General features: G+C 43.8%; 1 protein-coding gene across 19 annotated transcripts in view; it reads left to right on the top strand.

The window, feature by feature from the left end:
- The window catches only part of ptprk (protein tyrosine phosphatase receptor type K), a 97,146-nt gene that overhangs the window by 26,950 nt on the left and 56,006 nt on the right, over positions 1 to 14,190 (top strand). The window lies entirely within an intron of this gene.

Below are 14,190 nucleotides of genomic sequence, written 5' to 3'. Positions count from 1 at the left end.
AGTTTTGTGCCGATCAAAACCCTTCACACCAGTCCAGGCCTTTTATAGTCCTACATTTTACGCCTGCTGCCAACTCCAGAGTCTGTGAGCGAGTAAATCAGAGAAGTTTGGAAATGCTGCTGTCCTCGTTTTTGTCTGAAAACTCCACGGCTGCGTCGTAGTATGGACGAGCAAAATCGGAGACGTTTAGAGCGGATGACACGGTCCTGATTGGTTCTAATCCATCACCAGTTCACTACCAGCAGTGACGGCAAAATGTGGACAAATTAACTTCTGGAGACTGCCGCCATTACAGCATTAGAATAGATTAAAGAATTGTTAAGTAATTAAATGGCATCAATTTGCAGTAAGTGACCCACTTCTTATGAATCAATTTGTTTATTTGATGATGCTGAATCTGCTGAATCTAGAGAAACACTACTTTCTCTACTTTCTCTAAAGTGGCTGCTTCTTGTTGGTGATCGTCATGAATCCCTGAGGGGCTCTACTCTGGCAGCACGTCATCCTTAATATCATTTCCCTGCACACAAACACTTTGAGCCTGAAAAACAAGATTATATTTGTTTCTTGGAGACAAATGGATATTTTGGGTTGGGGTGTGTTCATCTGCAATCCTCAGTAACATGTAGCACTGCTGACATGTCTCCAAAACAATAATTCTTCATCAGCTTCAGGGCAGCATGTTCAGCATCATATCCTGACCTCTGCTCCTCCTCCCCGACGGGCGCACGCAAAAATAAATGTACCCATAAGGGTCAACAAAGTAAAAATATTACTCCCCTGACTATTTGTTTTCAGTTAAAGAACAAATTTGCAGGAGAAAATGTCCCTGTCGCACCTCTTTTTATTTCAGCTGGGGCTAAACAGGACACGCATGCAGCTCTTAGCTGGCAGTGGGACTGTGTGTGAGAGAACTGTAGGGTTTTTGTGCTGCGTACATGAAATGTTATGGAAGTAATCAGTGCTGGTATGAAGAGTACACGGTGAGCTGACTTGCAGTACTCGCTTTGTGCAGCCTCTGCTGTGTTCGTGTCCAAGTCTCGGGTCACGGGTGCGGCCTGTGTATACATTAGTGTTGCCCTCCTCTGTATCTCTTCCCATGACGTTGACGTTAAAGGGTCCAGCGCAGTATGGGTCCATGCTTGATAAAACAGGGTCTGATGCCCTGGAGCAATAGGCCACACACTCTCCCCATGAAGTGGACATTTCCGGGTCAGCGACATGGCTGCAGTCCTTAGAGGAAGGGTTTACTTTGTCTTGGAATTTCTTTTAACTGTATTTTGTTTCAAGTTTATTACCTACTGGGACAATTAAAACTATAATCAACATCTATTCACACAGTCCCCAATATGGGAACCTTTAATTCAGTTTTGCATTGATACACTTTACAAACTTTGCAGTACACACGAGTTCAGGCAGAATCCTTGTATCGCAGAAGGTTACCGACTTGTAAAAAAAAACAAAAAAACAAAACATTGTGTTTTTGACATTTCCAACAAGCACTTCCAGAAAGCTGCTCATTCATGCACCGCTGTCCCCAAATCAACATTCAGACTTTCTGTCAAGGTCAGGAAACATTTTGTGCTTACAGGAGACAGTGTTTGCTGTCAGCCGGAGTAAGAGTCACCGAATCTGTTCAGTGCTGACGAGACACAAGTGCATCCGCTACACTTTTCTGTGAGTCGCAGCTTCACAATTGGTTTCACATGATGGGGCGATTGTTTCCACCACATTTCATGGGAATTGTTTCAGTAGGTTTTTCGTAATCCTACTAACAGACAGACAGACAAACAAATGCCGATGAAAACATACCCTCCTCGACGGAGGTGATTAATGGCAAATTAATCAATAATTAAAACCATCTACAACTGCAGCCCTATTTGCAAGAGCATTCAAATCAATGGTGTTGTGTTCTGTTATTTAGAAAAACAATAATAACGACCCAGGAAGCAATACAAATACAGGTAGTAGAAGTATAATTTAATAATTATTGCAGTCACTGGAACATTTTCACCAAAATGGCTTTGTTGATGCATTTTATTTTTTGGGGACAGACAAACCCTTTTGTCTTCGATGCTGACTTTATCCACAAAGACGACTTTCGCTCTCTACAACTTACTGTAATGAGCGTAATGACGACTGGGACTTTGCTTCAGATCCTGAGCTCTGAAGAAGTCGACTGTGCTCGAACTGTGTTCATCTGACAGCCACAGAGAAGGACACGGCTCCGCTCTGACATCCGAGGCCTCGTGAGTTTTTCCTCCAGAAAGACTGACACGGTTCCAGTGACCCCCGAGTCCCTGCTGCTCACTCAACACCACTCACAAGTGCTCTGTGCTCAACAACTGAGAGACAGCCACTCATTACTGCCTGGCGCTCGGTGTCTGTGTGGTGGGATTTCAACCAGCAACCCTCCAGTCATGTCTCTGACCGTTAAAGGCAGCCCAGACCAGCCCAATGCACTTTTCTATTGACCTCAATATGTGCAGATGGAGATAAAGAATCCAGAGAATGGACAAGTTCAACAATGGTGTCTGGTGTCTGGTGTGTTTGTGTGTGTGTGCCCGAGGCAAAGCTCTGTAACCTGAATGTGAGTCAGAAACTGGTTCCGCTCAGCTTTGTCACTTAACAATGGACGAGCTCGCACACACACACACAAACAGTATTTCTATTAAGAGACCACTCCTACTCCCCTGTAGGTAAGTGGCCTCTCCTTCCCATGAGCCACTCCTTAGCTCCAAGACACATATTTAAACACACACAAACACACACGCACACTGAAACATGATAGTTGCTGTAACTAGACATGAGTGTATTGAATCAAGGTGAATTAATATCAGTTGCCAAATTGGCTCCTTTTCCAAACGAGTCCCATCGAAAACATCTTTAATTTTCCATATCATTAAACTCACACAAGGACACAAGTACATGACCACAGCGTTTCTCCATTTCTTTCTTTGATGCTCACACACACACTGGCTCTCTCTCTCTCTCTCACACACACATACACACTCATATAAAGTATTTCCCTGTTGTAAAGTGTAATAACAGCTGTCCTCGGGCCAGTTACAGCCATCGTAAAGAGACGTCAACTCCCCGAACTCATTTACCACACACACACACGTCGTGGACCTGGAGGGAGGAAAGAGTGGAGGTCTCGGTTGCATTTATTTTGCCCTTTCCTTTCTCTGTCCCCCTCTCTCTCTCTCTCGCTCTCTTTCCGCCTCACATCGCTCTCTTTTTCAGCCCCATAAGTGACGTTTGACCACACTTTACAGCTGAAGGTGACAACGTACACCCATTCATGCACACGCCGCAGCATGCGCTCCCTCCAGTCTCCGGGCCAGTGTGACTGATTGTGTGTGTTTGTGAAGGAGAGAGGAGAACAGAGACGCAGGAGAAAGTCGAAGTGTCTTTGCATTCCTGTAGTTTCCCTTTTCTGCTACGCTCCGAGGAATGGCCGTTAAAATTTAAACGTGTAAAGCAACATGCGCACAATTTGAAAAATTCTGGTTTATCAGGTCTGTGAATTTGTTTTTGGTGATTTATTTCTGTCCATAATGACTTAAACAGGGGAACTTATTTCCAGTACTTGAAGTTAGAAACACACTTTTCTCTCAGGGACTTAAACGACATTTGTGATTTGTTTTTTGTGACTATTCAGTAAAAGCATAGAGTTTATATTAAGGTGGACAACGCATGAAACACAAAACCTCAGCCAGTCATTTTATTCTAAAAGGCCTGGTTGCATCAAATCTAAAATTCAGGTCTGTCTGCAGACTGGTGACTGTTTTGCAGCAATGAGTCGGGCTTTTGTTGAAACATCTGCACGATCGTGTGTCTCACCACTGTCAGATTTATCCCGTCTGTCCAGATGTTCGCAATAATCCTGATGAGATGTTAGAAAACACAACATGCAGGTTGTATAAAACATTAACCTTTTAATAAACACCTGTCGTCACAGGTGTAAACAGACTAATGCCAGTATTAGCGTAGCTGTAAATATTTGTTTTAAGTCGTTTCTACACACGCGGTCTTGGCTCCGGTGACGTACAGCTGCGGGTCTTTTATTTATATATTTGTCGTCATTGCAGATATACAAGTCTTTATCCTCGGCTCCTCCACTGCCTTGTCAGACTCACAGAAACGTGTAATGCATGTTTCTGTGCAGACAGCCTCAGACAGACCGGGAGCTCTGGTAGCTGTCTGGCCTGCTCGCATGTTATTCCCACTTGAATGCTATTCCCTTTGTTTGGGTGTCTATGATTTCCACTGCTGTGTAATATGGCCTCTTTCTGTGAAAAGTACATTTCCTCCAGGACAGTAAATGCTATCATTAGGTATCTTTTGTTGTTCGACAGAACTGTGTTACAACCACAGATAAAAGAGCTTCTTTGACACATTATTCTTCTCTACCCTCAGATATATATTTGATTTTTTTTATTGGTTTCAGAAGTCCCAGAAACATTTTCCAGTTGTTATTTTCGGCACCTTCTCTCCTTTGAAGTTAGATATTTTAGATGTGTGTTTATTTGTTTCCCTGTCTCCTCTCTCTCTCTCTCTCTCTGTCGGTCTCTCCAGTATTAGTGCTGTTTCAGGTTGTTTCTTTGTGTGTTGGTGTGGAGAAGCGCTTTTTTTTGTCCGACAGGCTGAACAACTGAAGTGCTTCTGCTGCACAAACACAGACTAAATCCAACCCGCCAGTCGTTCAGTCATTAAATCAGTCCGCCAGCCTTTGAACCGGCGTGCTGGACAATTGGAGGAGTCAGTCAGGCAGTTCCGTGTGCCACCAGCCCCTGTGCTGACTTGCTAAGCTAGCTGCCTCAGATTTAACCTGCTTACGGCTCTCGGATGGGATTTTTTTCTTAACTCTCAGTTGGGTTTCCTCCTCTTCTCCCTCTGCCACTTTCCTGCCTCCTCCCTTCGTCCTCACTTTTTTTTAATTCACTCCACTTTGCCTTTTGTTTTGCCTAAATGTTCCTCTTCTCTTCTCCATCTGGCCTTACTTACCTTGTGTGTCTGTTGGAGTGTGTGTGTGTGTCTGTGGGGGTTGCTGTTTAATGTGTGTTTGTTCTGCTCTTATCTCGTCCACACCAGACCTGCTTTTGAGTCCAAAACCTCAGCTGTGGCCCGATTGGCTCAGAAACAAACTGCCTCCTGTCCGCCCTGTGATTGGCCCGTTTAAATCCTTCAATCCTCCTATTTGATTGTGTTTTTCCTGTTGTGGTTTTTTAAACAATGACTCAGCTATCAGGGAACATGATGTGTGGTTAAGGGTCGGCCTGTGTTACCGGTGTTACACGTTGTTCAGGCTCATTCCACACCGCCTGTTTGATTTTCTGTAAACAGAGAAACCAGTTTGGTTCATTTTTGTGTGTCAGTGGTAACGCCCATGTCACCAGGGCCCAAATGCAGCCCACCGACCACCAGCAATCACTTTGGACCCCATCCCGTCCCGTATTGATCCCTTTACAGTCCAGCATCTTTTGGTATCAGTCAGTGGGTCCGACATCGAGCGGTACAGTAAAACCCAGCAGGGTTATTGCTTACATCTTATGAATTACACATCACTCGCATCATCTTCAGATGCTTGGCGAGGAGATCGTCAATTAAATATTAACGGCCTCCCCCGGAATTTTTCCCTCTTTGAGTCATATCGTGGTTAAAGTTTATACAGCCTGAGTGTCTGCAGTTAGTCAGCCAGTCAGCATTTCTGGGGTCAAGTGTGCGGTGAAGGATGGAGCGAGGAAGCCAGTTGAGACTTGTTGTTTTGGGGATTTTACTTGAAAGAAAAATACCAGCTGTGCTCTCAGTTCTGAGCCGAGTGCCGTCCCAGGGCTCAGTAATTACTCCCCTCTGACTCATCGAGATGAGACACACTGACATGGGTTCAGATGCTTTATGGGTTAGGATTTCAGTGACGTTACAGGACACCAATGCCCGGAGTCCCATTAAGACCCAATCGCAGTCGGAAAACTGTTTTTCCCCTGTCGGTTTCGGCTCTCGTTCCAGTGGAAGAGGGAAAGAAAAGTTGTCATGTTTGCCACAAAAGATGAAGTGTGTTAGTGTTTGTGAAAGCTCTGTGTTTAATTGCCAATTGTTAAATAGACGCCCACAGTACCAAACTTTATCCCTCACCGACAGAGGGAGACGGTAAACAGAAGAGTGGGTGTGGGGAAAAGGTAAATGGGTGAACAAACACACACAAGAAAAAAAGGAGGGGACGGTTCAGCTTCCCTGAGAACGAGTGAAATCCGACTCCCTCCGGGGGCTTATGAACTCATTCACAGACAGGGAGGCGTGAAGGAGGGGGAGGGAGGTAAAGGCGAGGTGAGGAGGATTTTCCCAATTTTCTCTGTGAACGACAAGCGCTCCTCTCTCTATCGTCCCCCTCACCTCCTTCCCCTGTCCCCCCCGTTCCCCCGGCCTTATCTGCCAGCCAGTCGGCCAGTCAGTCGGCATGTGAAGTTGCTTTAAATGTCAGCATTTGAATAGCAATAGAGATTAATGATGGAGAGATAGACAGGGGGAGCGCGAGAGGCAGAGCGAGGCGGCACAGAAGAGAGGTGAATGTCATAAAGATAGAGTCGCTGGAAGGCTGCGACCCCTGGTAACAGCTGGACACACAAACACACACAGACACACAAACGCACACTGACAAATAGAAAAATAAAGAGAAGATAATGGAGAAAGCAGACGTTGCGTCGGAGGTGTGGTGCGTTTAGGGTTGAGGTGCCATGTTGACTGTCTACAGGTCATTCATGTTGTTTCATTGTCACCAGCGTGAGGAATTAGAGCCTCAATGGGACACTTCACACACAAGTGAAAGTGGTCTTTGACTTTTGGCCCTCACCTTTTTTTTTTAGTCATTAGTTTTCAGCAAAAAACCTAAAAGCATTTTTCTTGTTTTTTTTAATGGTTTAAATTATAAATGCTATGATAAATAAATCATTTTCGTAAAGTGAATGAAGAAAATAAACTTAATTTAATTTCTTAAAGTAAAATTAAATAATAATAATTTAAATTAGTGTTAAAGCACATCTGTTCTGCATTGTTCTGTACCTACAAACATAAACTCTGATACTAATATATCTGTATTAGAGAGGCTCGTATTGGCCAGATTTTTATCAGCCAATTAATCAATCTCAAGAAATTATCTTTCTGAGACATGTTTGTCAATAAAAAATGCCAAATATTAATTTGTTTCAGCTTCTCAAAAAGGGTATTTTCTGCCTATATCCATTTAACATTGTTGTATTTATTGTTGATTTTGACAAAACAGTCAGTTTGGAGTTGGTTTGTTTTGCCAACGGTGTCGTCAATAATTCAGCCTCGCACCAGCACACACTCTCAGAGCTGTCGTCTTTTTATCACATTGAATATGCAGCAGCCCTGCAAAAGGCAACATCACATCCCTCCCCTGAGTATATGTGACTTTCCCCTTTCAGATGGAACCTTTTAATGATAAGGTTGCCACGTGAAAAGTGAAGAGTTTGCTCAACAGGGGCCGTGGCATCAATAGACGGCTCCTCACAGCTCAGTTCCCTACCTATTGTGCTGGGGGACAGTGATACCGTGATGGCAGGTCATTAGTAAGGCGTTCATGCCTCATTGTGCGCTGATGGTGCTTTTTGTTTGCGCCTGTCCAAGCAGAGATCACAACAGCAAACGTCCATGCAGAGGTCAGAGGAACACACAGTTCAAGTTTGAAGAATCGCAATCGTTGGCTTTCGTAAATGAAGGTTTTTCATCAAAAACTCGGTCCAGACACGCCGGTCAGTGAAATGCCGGCACGCAGAGATGGAGGTCATGGCTGGCTCCAGCAAGCCGCCGCCACAAAAATCATCGGTTTGTGGAAAATAGCGCGGCACTTGAAAAGCGCTTGAGGTTGAATTTGAATTGAAAAGCTGCATTAACCGCAAGAGAGGAGTGGGGTGAGATAGTCAGGGATGGAAGGACAAAAAGGCTCCTCACATAGGGAAAACACACATTCTGTTTTACTGATACTGTCAATGGAAACTCCTGAATCAGCTGAACACACACACACACACACACACGCCTCAGATTCAATTACAACATCGTGAGATGAAGGAGAAATTCTTCAGCCTTCAGCACTTCCAATTAAACTACCGCTCTGAGTGTGTGTGTGTGTGTGTGTGTGTGTGTGTGTGTGTGTGTGTGTGTGTGTGTGTGTGTGTGTGTGTGTGTGTGTGTGTGTGTGTGTGTGTGTGTGTGTGTGTGTGTGTGTGTGTGCGTGTGCGCGCGCGCGCGCGTGGGTGTCAGTGTGTGTTTGTGTGTTGCTGCGCAAGTCGTGTGTATTTGGGTGTGTGATTGCGCTTGCCAGTGTGTATGTTTAACAGGCGAGGTGTGTGTATATGGGTCTTGGCTTTGATGGCGTCGCGCTGCGCTGCAAGGGCCACTGAGGCGTGACGAGTGAGAGAGAGAGAGTGTGTGTGTGTTTGTCAGCCTCTCTGATGTCACCTTGTATCATTTCAGGCTAATTTCACCTATTCTCAGAGAGCGAGAGAGAGAACCACAGGCAGGGAGGGAACAAAAAAGGGCGACAGAGAAAGTAAATGATAAGGTACAACTTTATTAGTGTCCTTGAGGCGGTCGACATCGGGGTTTCTCCGTGCTACACATGCACTTAGAATACAAACAACAAACAGGAACTAGCCGTAGGAGTGCGAAGTGTAATACACCTCAACTCGCAGAAAGATCAAAGGGGCAATAGGAAAGTTAGTATAATTGTTATTGGACACCATTGTTTTTTTTTTATTAATTCCTTCCTCCCATTTCCTTCTCTTCTCCTTTTTAAACCTCCTTCATTTGTCTGAGCCCAAGACTCGGGCGAGAAAACGTCCCACAAAGCCACATACCATCACAAATCCGGGTCAGCGAACGTTATTATTAACTGGACTCCGCTAAATTGGAATGATTGAGAGGGAAACAGGATTACTGGTGGTCGGAATTGGATGTTAATGATGTAAATGTAATTATTGTCCTTGAAATGATATTTCCGTTCGCAAATTGGAGAGCGTCTCGTCTTTTTCCCTCCTCGTTATTAATGCAGCAAATAATAAAGGGACATGAATGGAAAGACTAACGGCGACTGAAGACAGATCTTTTTCATGTATTCGTGTTTACTGTATCATGTCGTTAATCAACAGGCTTATTATGATCTCCCCAAAATTACTTTCCCCGTTTCTCTTTCTGCCAATCTCAGTTTCTTTCCCCCCGCCTCCTCTCTCTTTCCATTCTGTTTCATCCTCTCTCACTCATCCCGTCTTATCTCCTCTCTGGTGATAATATCTCTGCCTGCAGACGGAGCTCGGCTGAGAAATACTAGACAGATAGGGGCGAGCGAGACAGAGAAGCAAAGAACTGTGTGAGGTTTTGGGGAGGGGGCGTTGAGATGTAAGTTATGCTGCTTATGTCGCGTTCACGCCGCATGATTTTTAGCCACTTTTTTGGAAGTTGCTGACAAGAGCCCCAGATCGGAGCAAAATCTGCGTTCGATCGGCATTTCCCAGTTGCTACGCGTGAACTGGTCAAAGATTCAAGAGGCTAAATATGTCGTTGCCGGTCAGTCCTGCAGCGTGAGCCGCACAGCGATCCGACGACTTTGAAAGTTGTAGCATCAGCGTCTCAACTGTCAAAATCGAGAGGAAGAAGAAATTAGCGTGTTCAGTGAGAAAGTCTCGTGAAAGAGGAAAAGTTTCCTTCTGCAGACACATACGTCGCTGACATCACTTAATATCTTTTACATCTGACATTACCTGAATCTCCTGCCTGCAGAGCTCCGCGTCCGTGTATTTGCTCCCGAACCTTATTGCCGTATCATAATTTCACAGTTCACAGAGCCGCCGCCCTCAGCTGTTATCCTTACATTAACTCATCTTCTCATGAATGAAATGCAAGTTTTGAGTATTTTTCCTGTCTGAGGGCTCGGTAGCATCTACTGTTCAATCCCTATCAGGACTTTAAACATTTATGTGATTAAACAGCAGGATTCAGTGGAACAAAAATTTGACTAAAAACAGTAATGGTAGTAAATACGACATGAGGCAGATAATGTACAAGCATTGTTTTTAATTTGTTCTATTGAATTCAGGCAATGTATAGCTATTTATTTTAAGCGATTTTGCAACGTCAAGGCCGTGCCACTGTTGTGATCGAGTAAATTTCCCAAGAAAACAAAATTAGACAGTCTCACTGGAGGAATGTTTCACACAAGGGCACCAGTATTGATTTAACTTTCTTAGATTTGATAATCTGCTTCTTTGTCATAATAGATTTTCTGGAATTGTCTAAAAAAAAAACACCTCAGACCTTCATTTGATTTAAACGCGTCCCTGGAACGTCTATGTGAGCAGACTTCAGCTGTTGGATCAGATTTAATACTGCCTGTTCTGCAGATCGGTGAGATCACATCGGAGCGAGGGAAAGTTAATCAAACTGGCTTTTGTTACACGTCCTCGCCGTGTTGCCAGCTAATAATCTTGATGTAAGCTAATAACTGAGGAATGGACATCGTCCTCGCCGCCGCTCCCCTGAGGCCCCTGTGCACCCGTGTTTTTTCGAACAGTTTCGGTCAGACCACTTTTGTTCCACTCACCTCCCGGGGGTGGGGGTCAATGCACCAAATGATTTTGAGTGGCGGTGGCAGATGTTGTGTCTGATGCCATTCAACAATCTCTCCGAAAAGACTGCGGCTGTCCTGTGTGTGTGTGTGTGTGTGTGTGTGTGTGTGTGTGTGTGTGTGTGTGTGTGTGTGTGTGTGTGTGTGTGTGTGTGTGTGTGTGTGTGTGTGTGTGTGTGTGTGTGTGTGTGTGTGTGTGTGTGTGTGTGTGTGTGTGGTTTCCTCTCTGTGCCCTTGAGCCTTTATCAAGTCCTTCTAATTATTTTATTATGTAAATGAGTCACCATTATTTCATTAGCGAGGCAGCCAATCACAGAAGCTGATTAGGAAGTGATTAGCATGCAGTCGGGCTCTCTCCGTGTGTCTCCGTGTCCTTGTGAATGGAGGGGACGGCGGCAGTAATGACCCATCTGGACACACATTCGTGCATTTAGTTTGAAAACAATTGTAGGGATTTGTTAAATCGTATTACACAGTTAACACACATGCAGCCACACAGCACAAATACACACATTCAGTATATGTGGAACATTTAAAGCGACAATAATCAGCACTTTTCAACCAGGCTGTCCCATTTTCAAGGCTCTCTCACGGACTGGTTGGATGCTGGTTGGTCCAACCTCTCCCAGCATTCATTGCTTGCCGGTGACGAAGCTAACGAGCTAAGTGCAGCACAGATATTCCCAGCAAGTATCCTGGGGGATATCGCAGAGATTTTTGGTTAAGATGAGACATGTTCCAGGAAACTATAAAAACCTCAGTGACTGGTTTGTCAGGGTAAAGAGGAGTTGTTGAATTTTGCGTAATGGTGACACATCATTTAGGAGAGGAATCCACTAAAGCTGTTTCCAGGTCAAATCCGCAGACGCATGCACAATACAGCGGGGGGGGGGTTTCTGCACAGGCTTTGCGGGCTACTCAGTCTACGATGGCGTCCAGAGGAATCTTCCCAGAGATGTGGCCCCATGAGCTGTGGTGCTGGAGAACGTAGTGCCACATATTTCCCTCAGGAATTCAACTTCAATTCTTTAGGGGCAGATACACAACTCCACAATTGAATACTACGTTTGTTAGGTACGATTAAGAACTTTTGATTCATGACATTTAGGTTAAAACATCTGAAACAGACATATGCTCCAGAAATAGACTGATGTGAACTCCATACAGCATTTGGGGGAAGACATGGCTTTTCTCAGCAGAGGTAGAAAAGTTTTCGGGGTCTGTTCTTTTCATTATTGGCAACAAGGATTTACAGTCAGATACATGTTTCTGTTGGTGTGTGTGTGGGGGTTAAGTTGGCAGGACATTGAGGAAAGTGTTAACTGAGAATTTGAGCGAGTTAGCATGTGGTTTTTGTGTGTGTGTGTGCAGATAGTTTCACTCTTACTTCAGTGTCTGTAAGCCCCCCCTTTTCCAGCACACGCACAAACAGGAGCACACAGTCGTTTTGCTTGGTGTGTCAGCCGCTGAGAGTGAAGGTCTGTCAGAGGTGTTCAGATGAAAGGAGAGGAATGCTCCACAATTGAGAAAGGTTCTTTTAAACCAGTCGATAAAGCGGAATTTAAAACAAGGACATGTTTTTCTTCACCGCTAAGCCAAGGCGAAATACCTCCTCTACTGCGAGCTGAGTGGAACACTGTGTGTGTGTGTGTGTGTGTGTGTGTGTGTGTGTGTGTGCACAGTTAAAAGCCCACAGCACATATTTTAAACATGGTGGGTTTCAATCCAATTTTCCCGTTCACTGTATACTGCTTTCAGGGGCAGAAATTGCATTTAAAAAGCTTGGAAACTAAATAGAGCTTCTGTATGTTCTCTGAACCGTCGGCAAGGTGAAGCAAGGCCAAACAAATGTTTTGGTAGGTAAAGCAAGGATAAGTGGTTCTGCAATTCACAGCTACTGATTTTTTACCTCAAACATTCAAAGCCAGGTTTTATACTCAGGATTTACACCAAACTTCTCCACCGTAGCCCTAAAACACACTTACTTAAACTGAATTAAATGTGAATTTGCATTTAAAACATCCTTTTTTTAATGTCACTGCAACTTCTATGTGATATTTAACATTTATATAGTGATATATATATATAATAGTTAGTTTTCTGTTTTAAAAATATATATCAGGTTTGTAGGTGCAGCACATTTCTGTTCACATAAACACACACACACTTGAATAACACTCTTGGGGAGCCACGCAGAGAGAGCAACCTGACGGCAAGATGTAAACTGACACACACACTGTTGGAGACAGGAAGTCATGGAGTTTTACACACACACACACACGCACAGGAACATTTGTTAGACAGCAGTGGAATTAGATAGTGTGCGTCCAAGTTTGGTTTTATAATATAATAGTGTAAAAATTCAAGTTGTGCTCCTCTTTGTGCCCCCCCTCCACATTTTCTACGACTTGAGGTAAACTTGCTGTGACGGAGACTTAATTGAATTGAATGGGGAGCGAAGTGAAATGCACGAAGAGAGAGAGGCTGGTTTTAAGGGTGATGCCACGAGGAACGTGATCCAGTGCGTCTCGGAGGCTGTGAGTCACAGCCAGCCGTACAGCCGGCAGCCCAAGACAGTCACTTAGTTTGATGTTAACTTGTTTCTCCTCCGGTGGTGGCTGTCACCTCTTGGTATCCCTCTGTAGCAGGAGCTCAGATCAGTGGGGTATCTGAGGGCCTGTCGTTCTGTTCTCCATCACAGCCGCCGCCGCTCGCTCCAGGACAAACGTAGCAGAGCTGTAGCACTAACTGAACGCGGGGAGATTTATGTTGCTGCAGTGCCGGGGCGCTGTTAGTTTTTTCCATTGGGTGGTTTGCTCTTGTATATCTCCTTTTTTTCTCAGTGACTCTTCAGAAAAGTAGAAGAGCTACAAAGAACAAAGAAATAAAACTTCTGGTCTTTAGTTTTCAGTTCTGTGTAGTTTTTAATCCTTGTGGTCAAAACATTGAGTTTATCATGTTTATTTGACGTAAGGAGTTAGATTATCTATCTGTTCCTTTGCCAATTTAATTTGTCTAACAACGTCAGCACTTAAACAATGCTATCTTATCTTTTTTTTCATTGTTGAGGATGAATTGGATTTAATTAGAACAGCTATTTTGTTGACTGCTCAACAGTTCAACAAAAGCATCAAAAGAATCACTGAACTGCTCCAGTTTTCTCAGCCCTCTGAGATAATAAATTTAATAACTTTTGTTTTCAAATAGTTGATTTTTTTTTTACCATTTTATTAACCATATAATTAATTAATCAAGGAAATAACTGTCAGATTAAAGGACAGTGAAGGTAATTGATATTTGAAATAAATGTTAAATGTTGTCACGACCAAGTCGTTTTCATATTTACATGATATGACATTGCATGAAAAGTGTTTCCTAAAGCACCGACAGCCATCCAAATATAGTGGATATTTTTATATTTTTAAGAGAATATGAAGTTTTTCTATGTATTTGTGTGCAGTACAATTGTCATGATATATATCACTATCATACTATTTGATATGGAAGATGTTATCCCTGCCCCCCCCCTACAGAAGGGCACAGAGGAC

This window comes from Hippoglossus stenolepis, chromosome 20 (genome assembly GCF_022539355.2).
Source record: "Hippoglossus stenolepis isolate QCI-W04-F060 chromosome 20, HSTE1.2, whole genome shotgun sequence".
NCBI classification, from domain to species: domain Eukaryota; kingdom Metazoa; phylum Chordata; class Actinopteri; order Pleuronectiformes; family Pleuronectidae; genus Hippoglossus; species Hippoglossus stenolepis.
This window is presented reverse-complemented; position numbering and strand designations above follow the sequence as displayed.